This window comes from Pseudophryne corroboree, unplaced genomic scaffold, assembly GCF_028390025.1.
Source record: "Pseudophryne corroboree isolate aPseCor3 unplaced genomic scaffold, aPseCor3.hap2 scaffold_1208, whole genome shotgun sequence".
Lineage (NCBI taxonomy): Eukaryota > Metazoa > Chordata > Amphibia > Anura > Myobatrachidae > Pseudophryne > Pseudophryne corroboree.
The window spans coordinates 11703-22500 of record NW_026967833.1 but is presented as its reverse complement, the minus strand read 5'-3'; the positions used below and the strand labels follow the sequence as shown (position 1 = coordinate 22500).

The 10798-nt window shown below is 41.3% G+C and overlaps 45 non-coding genes and 3 pseudogenes across 45 annotated transcripts in view; all 48 read right to left on the bottom strand.

Annotated features, from left to right (window-relative positions):
- LOC134991664 (5S ribosomal RNA) overlaps positions 1-63 on the bottom strand; it is a 119-nt gene extending 56 nt beyond the window's left edge. Inside the window, exon 1 of the ribosomal RNA XR_010195907.1 lies at positions 1-63. This exon is cut by the window's left edge and continues 56 nt beyond it. This is a non-coding gene — a ribosomal RNA (5S ribosomal RNA).
- Positions 64-170: 107 nt separating this feature from the next.
- LOC134991473 (5S ribosomal RNA) lies at positions 171-289 on the bottom strand. The gene has a single exon (XR_010195718.1). It is a non-coding gene; the product is annotated as a 5S ribosomal RNA (ribosomal RNA).
- Positions 290-396: 107 nt separating this feature from the next.
- LOC134991678 (5S ribosomal RNA) lies at positions 397-515 on the bottom strand. Its single transcript, XR_010195921.1, has one exon. It is a non-coding gene; the product is annotated as a 5S ribosomal RNA (ribosomal RNA).
- Positions 516-622: 107 nt separating this feature from the next.
- Positions 623-741, bottom strand: LOC134991564 (5S ribosomal RNA). Its single transcript, XR_010195808.1, has one exon. It is a non-coding gene; the product is annotated as a 5S ribosomal RNA (ribosomal RNA).
- Positions 742-848: 107 nt separating this feature from the next.
- Positions 849-967, bottom strand: LOC134991423 (5S ribosomal RNA). The gene has a single exon (XR_010195670.1). It is a non-coding gene; the product is annotated as a 5S ribosomal RNA (ribosomal RNA).
- A 107-nt stretch (positions 968-1074) lies between these two features.
- On the bottom strand, positions 1075-1193 carry LOC134991731 (5S ribosomal RNA). The gene has a single exon (XR_010195973.1). It is a non-coding gene; the product is annotated as a 5S ribosomal RNA (ribosomal RNA).
- Positions 1194-1300: 107 nt separating this feature from the next.
- On the bottom strand, positions 1301-1419 carry LOC134991663 (5S ribosomal RNA). The gene has a single exon (XR_010195906.1). It is a non-coding gene; the product is annotated as a 5S ribosomal RNA (ribosomal RNA).
- Positions 1420-1526: 107 nt separating this feature from the next.
- On the bottom strand, positions 1527-1645 carry LOC134991398 (5S ribosomal RNA). Its single transcript, XR_010195645.1, has one exon. It is a non-coding gene; the product is annotated as a 5S ribosomal RNA (ribosomal RNA).
- A 107-nt stretch (positions 1646-1752) lies between these two features.
- On the bottom strand, positions 1753-1871 carry LOC134991690 (5S ribosomal RNA). The gene has a single exon (XR_010195933.1). It is a non-coding gene; the product is annotated as a 5S ribosomal RNA (ribosomal RNA).
- Positions 1872-1978: 107 nt separating this feature from the next.
- LOC134991784 (5S ribosomal RNA) lies at positions 1979-2097 on the bottom strand. The gene has a single exon (XR_010196026.1). It is a non-coding gene; the product is annotated as a 5S ribosomal RNA (ribosomal RNA).
- Positions 2098-2204: 107 nt separating this feature from the next.
- LOC134991692 (5S ribosomal RNA) lies at positions 2205-2323 on the bottom strand. Its single transcript, XR_010195935.1, has one exon. It is a non-coding gene; the product is annotated as a 5S ribosomal RNA (ribosomal RNA).
- A 107-nt stretch (positions 2324-2430) lies between these two features.
- On the bottom strand, positions 2431-2549 carry LOC134991793 (5S ribosomal RNA). Its single transcript, XR_010196034.1, has one exon. It is a non-coding gene; the product is annotated as a 5S ribosomal RNA (ribosomal RNA).
- A 107-nt stretch (positions 2550-2656) lies between these two features.
- Positions 2657-2775, bottom strand: LOC134991441 (5S ribosomal RNA). The gene has a single exon (XR_010195687.1). It is a non-coding gene; the product is annotated as a 5S ribosomal RNA (ribosomal RNA).
- A 107-nt stretch (positions 2776-2882) lies between these two features.
- On the bottom strand, positions 2883-3001 carry LOC134991544 (5S ribosomal RNA). Its single transcript, XR_010195789.1, has one exon. It is a non-coding gene; the product is annotated as a 5S ribosomal RNA (ribosomal RNA).
- Positions 3002-3108: 107 nt separating this feature from the next.
- Positions 3109-3227, bottom strand: LOC134991462 (5S ribosomal RNA). Its single transcript, XR_010195707.1, has one exon. It is a non-coding gene; the product is annotated as a 5S ribosomal RNA (ribosomal RNA).
- A 107-nt stretch (positions 3228-3334) lies between these two features.
- On the bottom strand, positions 3335-3453 carry LOC134991700 (5S ribosomal RNA). Its single transcript, XR_010195943.1, has one exon. It is a non-coding gene; the product is annotated as a 5S ribosomal RNA (ribosomal RNA).
- Positions 3454-3560: 107 nt separating this feature from the next.
- On the bottom strand, positions 3561-3679 carry LOC134991839 (5S ribosomal RNA). Its single transcript, XR_010196078.1, has one exon. It is a non-coding gene; the product is annotated as a 5S ribosomal RNA (ribosomal RNA).
- A 107-nt stretch (positions 3680-3786) lies between these two features.
- Positions 3787-3905, bottom strand: LOC134991456 (5S ribosomal RNA). The gene has a single exon (XR_010195701.1). It is a non-coding gene; the product is annotated as a 5S ribosomal RNA (ribosomal RNA).
- A 107-nt stretch (positions 3906-4012) lies between these two features.
- Positions 4013-4131, bottom strand: LOC134991604 (5S ribosomal RNA). The gene has a single exon (XR_010195846.1). It is a non-coding gene; the product is annotated as a 5S ribosomal RNA (ribosomal RNA).
- Positions 4132-4238: 107 nt separating this feature from the next.
- On the bottom strand, positions 4239-4357 carry LOC134991397 (5S ribosomal RNA). The gene has a single exon (XR_010195644.1). It is a non-coding gene; the product is annotated as a 5S ribosomal RNA (ribosomal RNA).
- A 107-nt stretch (positions 4358-4464) lies between these two features.
- Positions 4465-4583, bottom strand: LOC134991689 (5S ribosomal RNA). Its single transcript, XR_010195932.1, has one exon. It is a non-coding gene; the product is annotated as a 5S ribosomal RNA (ribosomal RNA).
- Positions 4584-4690: 107 nt separating this feature from the next.
- On the bottom strand, positions 4691-4809 carry LOC134991783 (5S ribosomal RNA). The gene has a single exon (XR_010196025.1). It is a non-coding gene; the product is annotated as a 5S ribosomal RNA (ribosomal RNA).
- A 107-nt stretch (positions 4810-4916) lies between these two features.
- On the bottom strand, positions 4917-5035 carry LOC134991691 (5S ribosomal RNA). Its single transcript, XR_010195934.1, has one exon. It is a non-coding gene; the product is annotated as a 5S ribosomal RNA (ribosomal RNA).
- A 107-nt stretch (positions 5036-5142) lies between these two features.
- LOC134991792 (5S ribosomal RNA) lies at positions 5143-5261 on the bottom strand. The gene has a single exon (XR_010196033.1). It is a non-coding gene; the product is annotated as a 5S ribosomal RNA (ribosomal RNA).
- Positions 5262-5368: 107 nt separating this feature from the next.
- LOC134991440 (5S ribosomal RNA) lies at positions 5369-5487 on the bottom strand. Its single transcript, XR_010195686.1, has one exon. It is a non-coding gene; the product is annotated as a 5S ribosomal RNA (ribosomal RNA).
- A 107-nt stretch (positions 5488-5594) lies between these two features.
- On the bottom strand, positions 5595-5713 carry LOC134991579 (5S ribosomal RNA). Its single transcript, XR_010195822.1, has one exon. It is a non-coding gene; the product is annotated as a 5S ribosomal RNA (ribosomal RNA).
- A 107-nt stretch (positions 5714-5820) lies between these two features.
- LOC134991451 (5S ribosomal RNA) lies at positions 5821-5939 on the bottom strand. Its single transcript, XR_010195696.1, has one exon. It is a non-coding gene; the product is annotated as a 5S ribosomal RNA (ribosomal RNA).
- A 107-nt stretch (positions 5940-6046) lies between these two features.
- Positions 6047-6165, bottom strand: LOC134991699 (5S ribosomal RNA). The gene has a single exon (XR_010195942.1). It is a non-coding gene; the product is annotated as a 5S ribosomal RNA (ribosomal RNA).
- Positions 6166-6272: 107 nt separating this feature from the next.
- Positions 6273-6391, bottom strand: LOC134991838 (5S ribosomal RNA). Its single transcript, XR_010196077.1, has one exon. It is a non-coding gene; the product is annotated as a 5S ribosomal RNA (ribosomal RNA).
- A 107-nt stretch (positions 6392-6498) lies between these two features.
- LOC134991455 (5S ribosomal RNA) lies at positions 6499-6617 on the bottom strand. Its single transcript, XR_010195700.1, has one exon. It is a non-coding gene; the product is annotated as a 5S ribosomal RNA (ribosomal RNA).
- Positions 6618-6724: 107 nt separating this feature from the next.
- On the bottom strand, positions 6725-6843 carry LOC134991602 (5S ribosomal RNA). The gene has a single exon (XR_010195845.1). It is a non-coding gene; the product is annotated as a 5S ribosomal RNA (ribosomal RNA).
- Positions 6844-6950: 107 nt separating this feature from the next.
- Positions 6951-7069, bottom strand: LOC134991438 (5S ribosomal RNA). The gene has a single exon (XR_010195684.1). It is a non-coding gene; the product is annotated as a 5S ribosomal RNA (ribosomal RNA).
- A 107-nt stretch (positions 7070-7176) lies between these two features.
- LOC134991543 (5S ribosomal RNA) lies at positions 7177-7295 on the bottom strand. The gene has a single exon (XR_010195788.1). It is a non-coding gene; the product is annotated as a 5S ribosomal RNA (ribosomal RNA).
- A 107-nt stretch (positions 7296-7402) lies between these two features.
- On the bottom strand, positions 7403-7521 carry LOC134991439 (5S ribosomal RNA). Its single transcript, XR_010195685.1, has one exon. It is a non-coding gene; the product is annotated as a 5S ribosomal RNA (ribosomal RNA).
- Positions 7522-7628: 107 nt separating this feature from the next.
- Positions 7629-7747, bottom strand: LOC134991427 (5S ribosomal RNA). The gene has a single exon (XR_010195674.1). It is a non-coding gene; the product is annotated as a 5S ribosomal RNA (ribosomal RNA).
- A 107-nt stretch (positions 7748-7854) lies between these two features.
- On the bottom strand, positions 7855-7973 carry LOC134991576 (5S ribosomal RNA). The gene has a single exon (XR_010195819.1). It is a non-coding gene; the product is annotated as a 5S ribosomal RNA (ribosomal RNA).
- A 107-nt stretch (positions 7974-8080) lies between these two features.
- Positions 8081-8199, bottom strand: LOC134991662 (5S ribosomal RNA). The gene has a single exon (XR_010195905.1). It is a non-coding gene; the product is annotated as a 5S ribosomal RNA (ribosomal RNA).
- A 107-nt stretch (positions 8200-8306) lies between these two features.
- Positions 8307-8426, bottom strand: LOC134991774 (5S ribosomal RNA). Its single transcript, XR_010196016.1, has one exon. It is a non-coding gene; the product is annotated as a 5S ribosomal RNA (ribosomal RNA).
- Positions 8427-8533: 107 nt separating this feature from the next.
- Positions 8534-8653, bottom strand: LOC134991336 (5S ribosomal RNA; annotated as a pseudogene).
- A 107-nt stretch (positions 8654-8760) lies between these two features.
- Positions 8761-8884, bottom strand: LOC134991368 (5S ribosomal RNA; annotated as a pseudogene).
- Positions 8885-8991: 107 nt separating this feature from the next.
- On the bottom strand, positions 8992-9111 carry LOC134991245 (5S ribosomal RNA; annotated as a pseudogene).
- A 107-nt stretch (positions 9112-9218) lies between these two features.
- Positions 9219-9337, bottom strand: LOC134991476 (5S ribosomal RNA). The gene has a single exon (XR_010195721.1). It is a non-coding gene; the product is annotated as a 5S ribosomal RNA (ribosomal RNA).
- Positions 9338-9444: 107 nt separating this feature from the next.
- LOC134991725 (5S ribosomal RNA) lies at positions 9445-9563 on the bottom strand. The gene has a single exon (XR_010195967.1). It is a non-coding gene; the product is annotated as a 5S ribosomal RNA (ribosomal RNA).
- Positions 9564-9670: 107 nt separating this feature from the next.
- LOC134991580 (5S ribosomal RNA) lies at positions 9671-9789 on the bottom strand. Its single transcript, XR_010195823.1, has one exon. It is a non-coding gene; the product is annotated as a 5S ribosomal RNA (ribosomal RNA).
- Positions 9790-9896: 107 nt separating this feature from the next.
- On the bottom strand, positions 9897-10015 carry LOC134991454 (5S ribosomal RNA). Its single transcript, XR_010195699.1, has one exon. It is a non-coding gene; the product is annotated as a 5S ribosomal RNA (ribosomal RNA).
- Positions 10016-10122: 107 nt separating this feature from the next.
- On the bottom strand, positions 10123-10241 carry LOC134991791 (5S ribosomal RNA). The gene has a single exon (XR_010196032.1). It is a non-coding gene; the product is annotated as a 5S ribosomal RNA (ribosomal RNA).
- Positions 10242-10348: 107 nt separating this feature from the next.
- LOC134991421 (5S ribosomal RNA) lies at positions 10349-10467 on the bottom strand. The gene has a single exon (XR_010195668.1). It is a non-coding gene; the product is annotated as a 5S ribosomal RNA (ribosomal RNA).
- Positions 10468-10574: 107 nt separating this feature from the next.
- LOC134991542 (5S ribosomal RNA) lies at positions 10575-10693 on the bottom strand. Its single transcript, XR_010195787.1, has one exon. It is a non-coding gene; the product is annotated as a 5S ribosomal RNA (ribosomal RNA).
- Positions 10694-10798: the final 105 nt, after the last annotated feature.

The window sequence follows — 10798 nt, the reverse complement described above, 5'->3', positions numbered from 1 at the left end:
AACACTGCTTAGCTTCCAAGATCAGATGAGATTGGGCGTATCCAGTGTGGTGTGGCTGTAGATGAGCTTTGTGGTTTCTGTTTGAACTTTTCTACTTCTAACTACTGGTTCATAAATGAATACATTTGAAATTTGAATGCATCAACAGAACGGTGTTGGCAGTATAAAAATATCTACAGCACCTTGTATTCCCAGGTGGTCTCCCATCCAAGTACTAACCAGGCCCAACACTGCTTAGCTTCCAAGATCAGATGAGATTGGGCGTATCCAGTGTGGTGTGGCTGTAGATGAGCTTTGTGGTTTCTGTTAGAACTTTTCTACCTCTAACTACTGGTTCATAAATGAATACGTTTGAAAATGGAATGCATCAACAGAACGGTGTTGGCAGTATAAAAATATCAACAGCACCTTGTATTCCCAGGTGGTCTCCCATCCAAGTACTAACCAGGCCCAACACTGCTTAGCTTCCAAGATCAGATGAGATTGGGCATATCCAGTGTGGTGTGGCTGTAGATGAGCTTTACGGTTTCTGTTAGAACTTTTCTACTTCTAACTACTGGTTCATAAATGAATACGTTTGAAAATGGAATGCATCAACAGAACGGTGTTGGCAGTATAAAAATATCTACAGCACCTTGTATTCCCAGGTGGTCTCCCATCCAAGTACTAACCAGGCCCAACACTGTTTAGCTTCCAAGATCAGATGAGATTGGGCATATCCAGTGTGGTGTGGCTGTAGATGAGCTTTATGGTTTCTGTTAGAACTTTTCTACTTCTAACTACTGGTTCATAAATGAATACGTTTGAAAATGGAATGCATCAACAGAACGGTGTTGGCAGTATAAAAATATCTACAGCACCTTGTATTCCCAGGTGGTCTCCCATCCAAGTACTAACCAGGCCCAACACTGTTTAGCTTCCAAGATCAGATGAGATTGGGCGTATCCAGTGTGGTGTGGCTGTAGATGAGCTTTGTGGTTTCTGTTAGAACTTTTCTACTTCTAACTACTGGTTCATAAATGAATACGTTTGAAAATGGAATGCATCAACAGAACGGTGTTGGCAGTATAAAAATATATACAGCACTTTGTATTCCCAGGTGGTCTCCCATCCAAGTACTAACCAGGCCCAACACTGCTTAGCTTCCAAGATCAGATGAGATTGGGTGTATCCAGTGTGGTGTGGCTGTAGATGAACTTTGTGGTTTCTGTTACAACTTTTCTACTTCTAACTACTGGTTAATAAATGAATACGTTTGAAAATGGAATGCATCAACAGAACGGTGTTGGCAGTATAAAAATATCTACAGCACCTTGTATTCCCAGGTGGTCTCCCATACAAGTACTGACCAGGCCCAACACTGCTTAGCTTCCAAGATCAGATGAGATTGGGCGTATCCAGTGTGGTGTGGCTGTAGATGAGCTTTAAGGTTTCTGTTAGAACTTTTCTACTTCTAACTACTGGTTCATAAATGAATATGTTTGAAAATGGAATGCATCAACAGAACGGTGTTGGCAGTATAAAAATATCTACAGCACCTTGTATTCCCAGGTGGTTTCCCATCCAAGTACTAACCAGGCCCAACACTGCTTAGCTTCCAAGATCAGATGAGATTGGGTGTATCCAGTGTGGTGTGGCTGTAGATGAGCTTTATGGTTTCTGTTAGAACTTTTCTACTTCTAACTACTGGTTCATAAATGAATACGTTTGAAAATGGAATGCATCAACAGAACGGTGTTGGTAGTATAAAAATATCTACAGCACCTTGTATTCCCAGGTGGTCTCCCATCCAAGTACTAACCAGGCCCAACACTACTTAGCTTCCAAGATCAGATGAGATTGGGCGTATCCAGTGTGGAGTGGCTGTAGATGAGCTTTGTGGTTTCTGTTAGAACTTTTCTACTTCTAACTACTGGTTCATAAATGAATACGTTTGAAAATGGAATGCATCAACAGAACGGTGTTGGCAGTATAAAAATATCTACAGTACCTTGTATTCCCAGGTGGTTTCCCATCCAAGTACTAACCAGGCCCAACACTGCTTAGCTTCCAAGATCAGATGAGATTGGGCGTATCCAGTGTGGTGTTGCTGTAGATGAGCTTTGTGGTTTCTGTTAGAACTTTTCTACTTCTAACTACTGGTTCATAAATGAATACGTTTGAAAATGGAATGCATCAACAGAACGGTGTTGGCAGTATAAAAATATCTACAGCACCTTGTATTCCCAGGTGGTTTCCCATCCAAGTACTAACCAGGCCCAACACTGCTTAGCTTCCAAGATCAGATGAGATTGGACGTATCCAGTGTGGTGTGGCTGTAGATGAGCTTTGTAGTTTCTGTTAGAACTTTTCTACTTCTAACTACTGGTTCATAAATGAATACGTTTGAAAATGGAATGCATCAACAGAACTGTGTTGGCAGTATAAAAATATCTACAGCACCTTGTATTCCCAGGTGGTCTCCCATCCAAGTACTAACCAGGCCCAACACTGCTTAGCTTCCAAGACCAGATGAGATTGGGCATATCCAGTGTGGTGTGGCTGTAGAAGAGCTTTATGGTTTCTGTAAGTACTTTTCTACTTCTAACTACTGGTTCATAAATGAATACGTTTGAAAATGGAATGCATCAACAGAACGGTGTTGGTAGTATAAAAATATCTACAGCACCTTGTATTCCCAGGTGGTCTCCCATTCAAGTACTAACCAGGCCCAACACTGCTTAGCTTCCAAGATCAGATGAGATTGGGCGTATCCAGTGTGGTGTGGCTGTAGATGAGCTTTATGGTTTCTGTTAGAACTTTTCTACTTCTAACTACTGGTTCATAAATGAATACGTTTTAAAATGGAATGCATCAACAGAACGGTGTTGGTAGTATAAAAATATCTACAGCACCTTGTATTCCCAGGTGGTCTCCCATCCAAGTACTAACCAGGCCCAACACTGCTTAGCTTCCAAGATCAGATGAGATTGGGCGTATCCAATGTGGTGTGGCTGTAAATGAGCTTTGTGGTTTCTGTTAGAACTTTTCTACTTCTAACTACTGGTTCATAAATGAATACGTTTGAAAATGGAATGCATCAACAGAACAGTGTTGGCAGTATAAAAATATCTACAGCACCTTGTATTCCCAGGTGGTCTCCCATCCAAGTACTAACCAGGCCCAACACTGCTTAGCTTCCAAGATCAGATGAGATTGGGCGTATCCAGTGTGGTGTGGCTGTAGATGAGCTTTCTGGTTTCTGTTTGAACTTTTCTACTTCTTACTACTGGTTCATAAATGAATACATTTGAAAATTGAATGCATCAACAGAACGGTGTTGGCAGTATAAAAATATCTACAGCACCTTGTATTCCCAGGTGGTCTCCCATACAAGTACTAACCAGGCCCAACACTGCTTAGCTTCCAAGATCAGATGAGATTGGGCGTATCCAGTGTAGTGTGGCTGTAGATGAGCTTTGTGGTTTCTGTTAGAACTTTTCTACTTCTAACTACTGGTTCATAAATGAATACGTTTGAAAATGGAATGCATCAACAGAACGGTGTTGGCAGTATAAAAATATCTACAGCACCTTGTATTCCCAGGTGGTTTCCCATCCAAGTACTAACCATGCCCAACACTGCTTAGCTTCCAAGATCAGATGAGATTGGGCGTATCCAGTGTGGTGTTGCTGTAGATGAGCTTTGTGGTTTCTGTTAGAACTTTTCTACTTCTAACTACTGGTTCATAAATGAATAAGTTTGAAAATGGAATGCATCAACAGAACGGTGTTGGCAGTATAAAAATATCTACAGCACCTTGTATTCCCAGGTGGTTTCCCATCCAAGTACTAACCAGGCCCAACACTGCTTAGCTTCCAAGATCAGATGAGATTGGGCGTATCCAGTGTGGTGTGGCTGTAGATGAGCTTTGTGGTTTCTGTTAGAACTTTTCTACTTCTAACTACTGGTTCATAAATGAATACGTTTGAAAATGGAATGCATCAACAGAACGGTGTTGGCAGTATAAAAATATCTACAGCACCTTGTATTCCCAGGTGGTCTCCCATCCAAGTACTAACCAGGCCCAACACTGCTTAGCTTCCAAGATCAGATGAGATTGGGCATATCCAGTGTGGTGTGGCTGTAGAAGAGCTTTATGGTTTCTGTTAGAACTTTTCTACTTCTAACTACTGGTTCATAAATGAATACGTTTGAAAATGGAATGCATCAACAGAACGGTGTTGGCAGTATAAAAATATCTACAGCACCTTGTATTCCCAGGTGGTTTCCCATCCAAGTACTAACCAGGCCCAACACTGCTTAGCTTCCAAGATCAGATGAGATTGGGTGTATCCAGTGTGGTGTGGCTGTAGATGAGCTTTATGGTTTCTGTTAGAACTTTTCTACTTCTAACTACTGGTTCATAAATGAATACGTTTGAAAATGGAATGCATCAACAGAACGGTGTTGGTAGTATAAAAATATCTACAGCACCTTGTATTCCCAGGTGGTCTCCCATCCAAGTACTAACCAGGCCCAACACTACTTAGCTTCCAAGATCAGATGAGATTGGGCGTATCCAGTGTGGAGTGGCTGTAGATGAGCTTTGTGGTTTCTGTTAGAACTTTTCTACTTCTAACTACTGGTTCATAAATGAATACGTTTGAAAATGGAATGCATCAACAGAACGGTGTTGGCAGTATAAAAATATCTACAGTACCTTGTATTCCCAGGTGGTTTCCCATCCAAGTACTAACCAGGCCCAACACTGCTTAGCTTCCAAGATCAGATGAGATTGGGCGTATCCAGTGTGGTGTTGCTGTAGATGAGCTTTGTGGTTTCTGTTAGAACTTTTCTACTTCTAACTACTGGTTCATAAATGAATACGTTTGAAAATGGAATGCATCAACAGAACGGTGTTGGCAGTATAAAAATATCTACAGCACCTTGTATTCCCAGGTGGTTTCCCATCCAAGTACTAACCAGGCCCAACACTGCTTAGCTTCCAAGATCAGATGAGATTGGACGTATCCAGTGTGGTGTGGCTGTAGATGAGCTTTGTAGTTTCTGTTAGAACTTTTCTACTTCTAACTACTGGTTCATAAATGAATACGTTTGAAAATGGAATGCATCAACAGAACTGTGTTGGCAGTATAAAAATATCTACAGCACCTTGTATTCCCAGGTGGTCTCCCATCCAAGTACTAACCAGGCCCAACACTGCTTAGCTTCCAAGACCAGATGAGATTGGGCATATCCAGTGTGGTGTGGCTGTAGAAGAGCTTTATGGTTTCTGTAAGTACTTTTCTACTTCTAACTACTGGTTCATAAATGAATACGTTTGAAAATGGAATGCATCAACAGAACGGTGTTGGTAGTATAAAAATATCTACAGCACCTTGTATTCCCAGGTGGTCTCCCATTCAAGTACTAACCAGGCCCAACACTGCTTAGCTTCCAAGATCAGATGAGATTGGGCGTATCCAGTGTGGTGTGGCTGTAGATGAGCTTTATGGTTTCTGTTAGAACTTTTCTACTTCTAACTACTGGTTCATAAATGAATACGTTTTAAAATGGAATGCATCAACAGAACGGTGTTGGTAGTATAAAAACATCTACAGCACCTTGTATTCCCAGGTGGTCTCCCATCCAAGTACTAACCAGGCCCAACACTGCTTAGCTTCCAAGATCAGATGAGATTGGGCGTATCCAATGTGGTGTGGCTGTAAATGAGCTTTGTGGTTTCTGTTAGAACTTTTCTACTTCTAACTACTGGTTCATAAATGAATACGTTTGAAAATGGAATGCATCAACAGAACAGTGTTGGCAGTATAAAAATATCTACAGCACCTTGTATTCCCAGGTGGTCTCCCATCCAAGTACTAACCAGGCCCAACACTGCTTAGCTTCCAAGATCAGATGAGATTGGGCGTATCCAGTGTGGTGTGGCTGTAGATGAGCTTTCTGGTTTCTGTTTGAACTTTTCTACTTCTTACTACTGGTTCATAAATGAATACATTTGAAAATTGAATGCATCAACAGAACGGTGTTGGCAGTATAAAAATATCTACAGCACCTTGTATTCCCAGGTGGTCTCCCATACAAGTACTAACCAGGCCCAACACTGCTTAGCTTCCAAGATCAGATGAGATTGGGCGTATCCAGTGTAGTGTGGCTGTAGATGAGCTTTGTGGTTTCTGTTAGAACTTTTCTACTTCTAACTACTGGTTCATAAATGAATACGTTTGAAAATGGAATGCATCAACAGAACGGTGTTGGCAGTATAAAAATATCTACAGCACCTTGTATTCCCAGGTGGTTTCCCATCCAAGTACTAACCATGCCCAACACTGCTTAGCTTCCAAGATCAGATGAGATTGGGCGTATCCAGTGTGGTGTTGCTGTAGATGAGCTTTGTGGTTTCTGTTAGAACTTTTCTACTTCTAACTACTGGTTCATAAATGAATAAATTTGAAAATGGAATGCATCAACAGAACGGTGTTGGCAGTATAAAAATATCTACAGCACCTTGTATTCCCAGGTGGTTTCCCATCCAAGTACTAACCAGGCCCAACACTGCTTAGCTTCCAAGATCAGATGAGATTGGGCGTATCCAGTGTGGTGTGGCTGTAGATGAGCTTTGTGGTTTCTGTTAGAACTTTTCTACTTCTAACTACTGGTTCATAAATGAATACGTTTGAAAATGGAATGCATCAACAGAACGGTGTTGGCAGTATAAAAATATCTACAGCACCTTGTATTCCCAGGTGGTCTCCCATCCAAGTACTAACCAGGCCCAACACTGCTTAGCTTCCAAGATCAGATGAGATTGGGCATATCCAGTGTGGTGTGGCTGTAGAAGAGCTTTATGGTTTCTGTTAGAACTTTTCTACTTCTAACTACTGGTTCATAAATGAATACGTTTGAAAATGGAATGCATCAACAGAACGGTGTTGGTAGTATAAAAATATCTACAGCACCTTGTATTCCCAGGTGGTCTCCCATTCAAGTACTAACCAGGCCCAACACTGCTTAGCTTCCAAGATCAGATGAGATTGGGCGTATCCAGTGTGGTGTGGCTGTAGATGAGCTTTATGGTTTCTGTTAGAACTTTTCTACTTCTAACTACTGGTTCATAAATGAATACGTTTTAAAATGGAATGCATCAACAGAACGGTGTTGGTAGTATAAAAATATCTACAGCACCTTGTATTCCCAGGTGGTCTCCCATCCAAGTACTAACCAGGCCCAACACTGCTTAGCTTCCAAGATCAGATGAGATTGGGCGTATCCAATGTGGTGTGGCTGTAAATGAGCTTTGTGGTTTCTGTTAGAACTTTTCTACTTCTAACTACTGGTTCATAAATGAATACGTTTGAAAATGGAATGCATCAACAGAACAGTGTTGGCAGTATAAAAATATCTACAGCACCTTGTATTCCCAGGTGGTCTCCCATCCAAGTACTAACCAGGCCCAACACTGCTTAGCTTCCAAGATCAGATGAGATTGGGCGTATCCAGTGTGGTGTGGCTGTAGATGAGCTTTATGGTTTCTGTTAGAACTATTCTACTTCTAACTACTGGTTCATAAATGAATACGTTTGAAAATGGAATGCATCAACAGAACGGTGTTGGCAGTATAAAAATATCTACAGCACCTTGTATTCCCAGGTGGTCTCCCATCCAAGTACTAACCAGGCCCAACACTGCTTAGCTTCCAAGATCAGATGAGATTGGGCGTATCCAGTGTGGTGTGGCTGTAGATGAGCTTTGTGGTTTCTGTTAGAACTTTTCTACTTCTAACTACTGGTTCATAAATGAATACGTTTGAAAATGGAATGCATCAACAGAACGGTGTTGGCAGTATAAAAATATCTACAGCACCTTGTATTCCCAGGTGGTCTCCTATCCAAGTACTAACCAGGCCCAACACTGCTTAGCTTCCAAGATCAGATGAGATTGGGCGTATCCAGTGTGGTGTGGCTGTAGATGAACTTTGTGGTTTCTGTTAGAACTTTTCTACTTCTAACTACTGGTTCATAAATGAATACATTTGAAAATGGAATGCATCAACAGGACGGTGTTGGCAGTATAAAAATATCTACAGCACCTTGTATTCCCAGGTGGTCTCCCATACAAGTACTGACCAGGCCCAACACTGCTTAGCTTCCAAGATCAGATGAGATTGGGCGTATCCAGTGTGGTGTGGCTGTAGATGAGCTTTGTGGTTTCTGTTTGAACTTTTCTACTTCTAACTACTGGTTCATAAATGAATACATTTGAAATTTGAATGCATCAACAGAACGGTGTTGGCAGTATAAAAATATCTACAGCACCTTGTATTCCCAGGTGGTCTCCCATCCAAGTACTAACCAGGCCCAACACTGCTTAGCTTCACAAGATCAGATGAGATTGGGCGTATCCAGTGTGGTGTGGCTGTAGATGAGCTTTCTGGTTTCTGTTAGAACTATTCTACTTCTAACTACTGGTTCATAAATGAATACGTTTGAAAATGGAATGCATCAACAGAACGGTGTTGGTAGTATAAAAATATCTACAGCACATTGTATTCCCAGGTGGTCTCCCATCCAAGTACTAACCAGGCCCAACACTGCTTAGCTTCACAAGATCAGATGAAATTGGGCGTATCCAGTGTGGTGTGGCTGTATATGAGCTTTATGGTTTCTGTTAGAACTATTCTACTTCTAACTACTGGTTCATAAATGAATACGTTTGAAAATGGAATGCATCAACAGAACGGTGTTGGCAGTATAAAAATATCTACAGCACATTGTATTCCCAGGTGGTCTCTCATCCAAGTACTAACCATGCCCAACACTGCGTAGCTTCCTAGATCAGATGAGATGAGATTGGGCGTATCCAGTGTGGTGTGGCAGTAGATGAGCTTTGTGGTTTCTGTTAGAACTTTTCTACTTCTAACTACTGGTTCATAAATGAATACGTTTGAAAATGGAATGCATCAACAGAACGGTGTTGGCAGTATAAAAATATCTACAGCACCTATGTATTCCCAGGTGGTCTCCCATCCAAGTACTAACCACGCCCAACACTGCTTAGCTTCCAAGATCAGATGAGATTGGGCATATCCAGTGTGGTGTGGCTGTAGAAGAGCTTTATGGTTTCTGTTAGTACTTTTCTACTTCTAACTACTGGTTCATAAATGAATACAATTGAAAATGGAATGCATCAACAGAACGGTGTTGGCAGTATAAAAATATCTACAGCACCTTGTATTCCCAGGTGGTCTCCCATCCAAGTACTAACCAGGCCCAACACTGCTTAGCTTCCAAGATCAGATGAGATTGGGCGTATCCAGTGTGGTGTTGCTGTAGATGAACTTTCTGGTTTCTGTTAGAACTTTTCTACTTCTAACTACTGGTTCATAAATGAATACGTTTGAAAATGGAATGCATCAACAGAACGGTGTTGGCAGTATAAAAATATCTACAGCACCTTGTATTCCCAGGTGGTCTCCCATCCAAGTACTAACCAGGCCCAACACTGCTTAGCTTCCAAGATCAGATGAGATTGGGCGTATCCAGTGTTGTGTGGCTGTAGATGAGCTTTGTGGTTTCTGTTTGAACTTTTCTACTTCTAGCTACTGGTTCATAAATGAATACGTTTTAAAATGGAATGCATCAACAGAACGGTGTTGGCAGTATAAAAATATCTACAGCACCTTGTATTCCCAGGTGGTTTCCCATCCAAGTACTAACCAGGCCCAACACTGCTTAGCTTCCAAGATCAGATGAGATTGGGCGTATCCAGTGTGGTGTTGCTGTAGATGAGCTTTGTGGTTTCTGTTAGAACTTTTCTACTTCTAACTACTGGTTCATAAATGAATACGTTTGAAAATGGAATGCATCAACAGAACGGTGTTGGCAGTATAAAAATATCTACAGCACCTTGTATTCCCAGGTGGTTTCCCATCCAAGTACTAACCAGGCCCAACACTGCTTAGCTTCCAAGATCAGATGAGATTGGGCGTATCCAGTGTGGTGTGGCTGTAGATGAGCTTTGTAGTTTCTGTTAGAACTTTTCTACTTCTAACTACTGGTTCATAAATGAATACGTTTGAAAATGGAATGCATCAACAGAACTGTGTTGGCAGTATAAAAATATCTACAGCACCTTGTATTCCCAGGTGGTCTCCCATCCAAGTACTAACCAGGCCCAACACTGCTTAGCTTCCAAGACCAGATGAGATTGGGCATATCCAGTGTGGTGTGGCTGTAGAAGAGCTTTATGGTTTCTGTAAGTACTTTTCTACTTCTAACTACTGGTTCATAAATGAATACGTTTGAAAATGGAATGCATCAACAGAACGGTGTTGGTAGTATAAAAATATCTACAGCACCTTGTATTCCCAGGAGGTCTCCCATTCAAGTACTAACCAGGCCCAACACTGCTTAGCTTCCAAGATCAGATGAGATTGGGCGTATCCAGTGTGGTGTGGCTGTAGATGAGCTTTATGGTTTCTGTTAGAACTTTTCTACTTCTAACTACTGGTTCATAAATGAATACGTTTTAAAATGGAATGCATCAACAGAACGGTGTTGGTAGTATAAAAATATCTACAGCACCTTGTATTCCCAGGTGGTCTCCCATCCAAGTACTAACCAGGCCCAACACTGCTTAGCTTCCAAGATCAGATGAGATTGGGCGTATCCAATGTGGTGTGGCTGTAAATGAGCTTTGTGGTTTCTGTTAGAACTTTTCTACTTCTAACTACTGGTTCATAAATGAATACGTTTGAAAATGGAATGCATCAACAGAACAGTGTTGGCAGTATAAA